Below are 7,287 nucleotides of genomic sequence, written 5' to 3'. Positions count from 1 at the left end.
GCTCCTGCTAAGCTTGCGCGGCCGCCAACTCCCTCAGCCACCATCATGATTATCTACCGGGACCTCATCAGCCACGATGAGATGTTCTACGACATTTACAAGATCTGAGAGATCGCGGACGGGCTGTGCCTGGAGGTGGAGGGCAAGATGGTCAGTAAAACAGAGGGTGCCACTGACGACGCGCTCATTGGTGGCAATGCCTCCGCTGAAGGCCCAGAGGGCGAAGGCACGGAAAGCACAGTAGTCACTGGTGTAGATATTGTAATGAACCATCACTTGCAGGAAACCAGCTTCACAAAAGAGGCCTACAAGAAATACATCAAAGATTATATGAAACCAATCAAAGGCAAACTTGAAGAACAAAGACCAGAAAGAGTAAAACCGTTTATGACGGGGGCTGCAGAGCAAATCAAGCACATCCTTGCTAATTTCAAAAACTATCCGTTCTTTATTGGTGCAAACATGTATTCTGATGGCATAGTTGCTCTCATGGACTACTGTGAGGATGGTGTGACCCCATTTATGATTTTCTTTAAGGATGGTTTAGAAATGGAAAAATGTTAATGGATTTGATGGTAACCTTGGATCTATCATTTGTCATAACTGGCTGCTGCTTGTCATCTACACAACACCAGGATTTTAGGCAAATGGTACTGATGTCATCTTGAACGCTTCATTTATTTTGACCGTGATTTATTTGGAGTGGAGGCATTGTTTTTTAGGGAAAAAAACACGTCATGTAGGTTGTCTAAAAATAAAGTGCATTTAAACTCATTTGAGAGAATGCCTCTTAGTTTAATACATATCTAAACTAAGTCCATTGGTAGTGAACATGGAGAAGATAGAACCTGGTCAGAGACCACTGCTAAAAAGCGTAAGACTGTCTGCAAATAATTTCTGCAGTGGAGCTACTTCTGAGACTGGAATATAAGACAAGACAATTTAATTCTGAGTTGCAGAGAAGGGAAAGGGACTATGTTCATAGCAGTGCCAACATTTGAAGTGGAGCCTTACATATTTCATCACCTACAATGGAAGTAGTTAACCCTGGAAGAGATTACCAAAAGAATAAAAAGACTTAACTCAGTTGGAAGAGAGAGAGAGAGAGAGAGAGAGAGAGAGAGAGAGAGAGAGAGAGAGAGAAAAGCAGCACAGATTAAATGAGTGATTAGCAAACAGAAAGAAATGAAAGCAAAAGCATGGGAACATTAAAAAACAAAAATAAAGCCAGTATCTTTATCTTGGAGGTGAGAAGAAAATCTACTGAATTATTTGAAACCGTAACTAGAAACTATGGTTTGGAGTATAAGTCAAATAATAAAATTATCTAACATGAAACCTATAAATAATTAACCATACATTAAAACAGTAGCATTCACAATAGTAGTTCATCGCAAAATAAAACTTTGTAAGCATTAAAATTACATGTAAATTGTGACTAAACACAACACACACACACACACACACACACACACGCACGTGTGCATGCACACATTTTTGGAAACAAGAAGAAAACTTACCAAAATGGCAAATGAAAATGGTTGCTTGCAGGAGGCGGAATTAAGTATAATTTTCATTTTTTCCCTATACTTTAAAAAAAAATGTCCAAAACAGTTTCAATATTAAAGATTTTTAGGGTAAACATGTTATTTTTAAAAAGTAATCACTTAGTACAGATTAAAGACCTGAGAAAGTCTTCGCAGGGAGCTAGATACAGGGGCTAGTGAACAGAACATGCCAGTCTTGCTCTCTGACAATGACACATTCTTGTGGGAGCCAACTGAAGTGCTATGAGAACTGAGTTAACGCCTTCTGACATTAGTGTTTCCAATGGCTGGATTACCTTGCACAAAGCCCCACCTCTGAGAATTTCTGTTATCTCCCAAAACACCATCCTGAGGACCTAGCTTCTGACATCTGAAGCCCTGGGGATACAAACAAACCATAGATGTATGTGTATGTGTGTGTGTGTGTGTGTGTGTGTGTGTGTGTGTAATGTATGGAAAATTTAACAGTGTAGTGTTGTGTGTTAGAAGAGGCTCAGCAGAGATCTGTCCCTTAAATGTCAGTGAAAACAAACATCTTGCTATCAAGCAACTGATTCTGCTTTTGACTTGAAAGTACGATTAGACTCATTTAGCTTCTATCTGATTAAAAAGCATCAAAATATACCTAATAAGCCTAAGAGACTAAAAGGCAGCAAATGCCATTTTTCTCTAGGATGCATTTGGAAGAAGGGAGGGCAGTGACGCTGGAGCTGCTATGGGCAGAAGGGAAGAATGTAAGACCCTTACCACCCTGCTGGTTCTGTGAGAAGAGACTTGGAAATCACCAAATTGCCCTTTACCCTGCCTTTAGTCAAGAAGAAAGCTTTTTAAGAAGAAAAGCTATCACTGGATGCCATCTATAAGTGAATGAAACTGGACAGGAATTTTCACAAATCTACCAGGAGCTATGGGTGGCGTTTATCCTTTATGGTTGCCTTAGTCACTTTCCTCATCATTGAGACACAGCACTCAACAAGAAGTTCAGGAGGAGAGGTTTATTTTGGCTCACAGTTACAATCCATGGCTGGGAAACCCCAGAGCAGAAATGGCATGAAATGGGGCATGTGGGAGCAAAGCAGGTCGCACGATGGCATCAGGAAGCAGAGAGAGGGGTGGAGCTGGAAATGAGCTATGCTTTTCTAGGCCAGGCCTGATGACCAGGATCTTCTGGAAAGTTCCGTCTCGTAACAGAAGGTCAGCCAAATAACCTCCATGTTTCCATCACACCGCAAAAGCCCCACCTATAAAAGCATGAGGCCTCGGGGAGACATTCTCCATTTAATGATAATCATGGTTGAAGTAAAAGTAGTATATTTAAAAAGTTCCTTTGTTATGTGCAATTGTAAAACTTTAGGAAAGGTAAATTTTAAAAATAATGTTTACTTTTTACTTTGGCACATGTGTAGATCACATTTTCTTGTTTTTGTCATAAGCAAATATTTGTATAACAACCAATAAAAGGAAGATTTATACACTCTATGGGATAAAAATCAAGATAAAACAAATAAATATTCATAAAGACAAGACTATAAGAAAATATGGCCACTACCCTTGGTGCCTGTCTTTGGGACATATGTGAGTGATGCTTACCTTTCGTACCTCTCTGAATGTTATCTGAACTTTCTGAAATAGGAATGGGAATATAATACGCATGGTATAATTCTACTTTGCAAAGCTTAAAATCACATGCTTACATAATATATATCAGGGAAATGGTTAGATAGATGATAGACAATAGATAGGCAGCCAGGTAGGTAGGTAGGTAGGTAGGTAGGTAGGTAGGTAGGTAGAAAGAAAGAAAGAAAAAATGTGGGAGAGTGATCTTCCCTAAAAGATTAAGATTGGGAGGGCCAGCCAAGCCAGTTAGCTCAGCTGACTAACATGCCTACTTAGGCAGATGCAGGGACAGGGGTTCAATCCCTGTCATGCTGTGCCAGCCCCAGCCCCTGGGGTATGCTGAGATGGTGATTGAGACTGGGAGTGTTGGCGTGTGCCTGTAATCCCAGCACTTGGGAGGCTGAAAATAGGAGAATCACAACTAGTTCAATCTGTACAGTGAGACCCTGTAGATCCTGTACCAAATACATTAAAAAAGAAAAAACAAAAAGATTGAGGGAGAAAGGAAAGCTGATTTTTAGTTGACATCAATGTACTGTTTGATATTTCTTGGGAAAAAATGTTTGTGACTTGAGCAATTTTGATAAAAATAAAGAAATTGGGAAAAAACATAGAGAAGTTTGACACTTAGCTGATCTCATCGGGCTTGTGTGACATTCTACACAGAGTACTTTTATCTGACCTAAAGAAAATATCTCTGTATCTCTATAGCTCTAGGATCTCAGCCTAGACTTTTACTCATGTTCCTTTACTTCCAATAAATTTGAAAAATAAATAACTACATAGAAATATCTCCAATTCTGTAGTGTACTAGAAGAATAGAGATCCAAGGAGACTTAATTAGGAGCCTCAGATTTCACTTCATTAAGTATATCATATAGGAGGTATTAAAATCTAATAATAGTAAAAAGTTTTTTTTTTTTTTTTTTGCCTTTGAAAACTAATCTTTTGGGTGAATAGGACTGTTTACTTTATTTAGTTTTGTCTCCTTGAGCCTAGATATGGAGAAGAATCCTAAACTACAGCAGTTAATAATTTCAAGAATTCAAGATTTGGTAAATTTTCATGTCATTTCTATTTATTGCATTGGCTTTTAGAAAGGAGAATTCTGATGGTTGAAGCAACTAGGGCTGCACAGTTAGTAGACCTGTAGTGTCCATTGGTACTGGGCAGACACCGCGCGGAAGCACAACAGTCTGGAGAGTTGTGGCGTTCCCTAGGAGCTCTGCTCTCTGATTTGCACAGTGGCTGGACGCAGGTCACCTGTCCCAAAGGGAGTCAGCAACTGCTCAGAGACTGAAAAACTCTGAGGTTCCTGTGAGTGCTAAGGAAAACAGTCACTGCTCACTCTCTGTTCTCTAGTTATTTTACTCATTTATTTTGCTCGTTTCATCCCTTATGTACACTTGTCTTTATTCTCTGTATAGGTGTTGAATTCTCCCTCCCCAAATGGAATATATATATATATTACTTGAGTCTTTGGTTCCCTAGAATGTGATCTTCCTTGGAGTAAAGGCCTTCCCCCAGCTCATAACATTAAAGTGAGATCTCTGTTATACGCTCTTATCCAGTGTGAACAGAGTCCTTGTATATAACTCTAGGTAGTATATAGTAATGTAGGTCCAAAGTCAGACCTCAGTGAAAACCTAAATAAGGAGTGGGTGCATGCAGAATGATGCAGCAGGCAGAACTGCATTCTGTAGTCCAAACTCATGGCCTCATATGGGTCACTACCTGAAAATCAGGGACCCTGAGGCTATGTCTTCCTTTCTGCCCAGAAAACAGACTTTGTTTGTGATCATGAGAATTTCTATTTATCCAAGCAACTGTAATTATGTAAGAGATTGATTGGATGTAACAATCTGTCAAGAAGATAAATGAAATAAACCTACAGCCACATCTCAGGCAGCCCAGAAGCCAGTACTTGTCAGCAAGTCCTGTGTCCTGATTTGCCAAGGTGAGATTTGGGAAGCTGAATTCCAAGCCAGGATTAGGCTGCACTACTCCAGTGACCCAGTTATTTCAGATGGCAAGCTTCACCTTCTCCCCCAACACCCCCTTTGGGAAATAAGCAGAAGCACTACTAGACTGTTTTCTCAGAAAATTATACGTACTGTGCTAACATCTTACAGCTTGTTGCTTCTTCATTTATAACTTGGGCTATTTATAACTTAGTTCCTAGAAGTCTTACAGGAATATCCAGCATGCAGGCCAGGGTTTCCCTACACACCAACACTAGCACATAAACGTCTCCCAGTTGCCACTGAGAACCACCTCAGACCTTGTCAGCTGCCGTCCCTTTGATGGTAACGGTACCGTGCTTTTGCCTGGGGAATAATTAATAATGAATCTGTCAGTAAAGGTTCGTATCCTTTTCTAGTATTTAATCTATTTCTAAATTCACTTCTAAATTATGTTTGTGAATAATTTGGGGCTACCACTGACCATTGAAAAAGTACATTATTAAAAGTGAGGGTTCTATATTCACCCCTAACTTAACACAATTTATACAAACATGAGCTTTGAAATCAATCAGAACTGGGCCTTCGGTCTTAGCCTCCTTGATAACTGCTCTATCTCCAATCCTTTTCCAGGTGGGGAGTGATAAACAGAGCTTCTACTGCCTTCTGAAGTGGATCAAGGTAAGAGAAATGCAGCAACACCTCAGTCCTAAAATGCTTTTGTTCACGAACAGTTCAGTTTGGAAAGAGAAGCTGTTGGCAAAATTTTGCTTCCATTTGCACACTGTGGGCTGGGAAAGTAGCTCAGTGGCAGATCGCTTGCCATTTGCAAACTGCGTCAGGTGACCGTGACCATGGCCATCTTCCCCCAGGAATATGAGAACAGAGTTGTGAAGTGAATTAAATGAATGAACCAAGGCACAGTGGTTCATTTTTTGAACTTTGCCTCAGAGCCTCTGTAGAACCTTTGTCCTGATATGGCTAGGTTTGTGTGGACAGCTGTTGTTGTTGCTGCTGTGGTTATAGTAGTTCTAACATTGCTATCCTAGACTAGTGGTTTCAACATGACTTGAGAACTTATAAGGTGCAAATTCTCAGTCACACCCGCAGAACTAAAGTCCAGGAAGTGAGGGCATAAGAAGGCGCTCACATGACATGCAAGCTCAAGTTTGAGACCCTCTGGCGTAGGTAAAGCGAGGCCTGAGTTTAGATGTTGAGTACTGAGAGCACCAAATGGTAGCCAAATAGAGTGCAAGGAACCTAGAGTTCTTATACAGTCTGGAAAGAGGTTATACAGAGAAAGGAGCCAGGAAGATGTCAAGAAGCCTGAATTGGCTTGCATGGAAAGTCTAGCCCAGTGGTGGTAAAAAAAGATTTTAAGAATAGAGTTTCTTAGTTTATTAGTTAGCTCAACTGCTACATGATGTGACTTTTTTTACTTTTGTTCTCATACTTAAAGCTCTTTACCAACATTGCTGTTGCCTAAAATAAACAATCTGGTGGTGACCTTATTTCAAGGAGAGAGGAATGGGAGTCTGAATACAAACCAAAGTGTGATGGAGGAAAGAGAAAAGTTATTAATGCAGGCAAGACCTCAGAGTCAGAGATCATTATAAACCAGGGCAGAGATTTTTCAACTGCAGCATTGCTGACAGTTTGGACTTGATGGTTCTTTGTGGGAGCTATCATATTAATTATAGGATGTTTTTTAGCAATTTTTCTAGGCCACTAGCCACTAAATGCCAGTAATAGCTCTACTGACTTATGACCACCAAAAACTATCATCAGCCATTATCAAATGGGAATAAAATCATCCCACTTGAAAACCACTACTCTGTAGTCTTCTGGGAGTACCGGATTTCCTTAAAGCCATGTAATGAGTGAGGTAACCAGGATGTGCTGAGCCATTCTTATCTAAATCATAAGTGACCAGCTAATCTTAGCAATATCTCTCTTAACAGAGAAATGTGAAATAAAATGATGACATTTGTAAAATACCTAATGTATGTAGTGTCCCTTTTGCATTTCTTTTGTTAAATTATACCTTCCCTTTATTTTTCACTCTCAGTTTTTTCACACCAGTCTGGGTAAAAGTTTTGCTTAGTAAAACCAGGGCCCTAGTAAACAGTGTGTGCGGAGCTTAATGATACTTGACCATGGAG

At 39.9% G+C, this 7,287-nt stretch overlaps 1 pseudogene; it reads left to right on the top strand.

The window, feature by feature from the left end:
- The first annotated feature begins 6 nt into the window (after positions 1–6).
- LOC105742969 lies at positions 7–849 on the top strand (annotated as a pseudogene).
- Positions 850–7,287: the final 6,438 nt, after the last annotated feature.

This window comes from Octodon degus, unplaced genomic scaffold, assembly GCF_000260255.1.
Source record: "Octodon degus isolate 3935 unplaced genomic scaffold, OctDeg1.0 scaffold00087, whole genome shotgun sequence".
Classification (NCBI taxonomy): domain Eukaryota; kingdom Metazoa; phylum Chordata; class Mammalia; order Rodentia; family Octodontidae; genus Octodon; species Octodon degus.
This window is presented reverse-complemented; position numbering and strand designations above follow the sequence as displayed.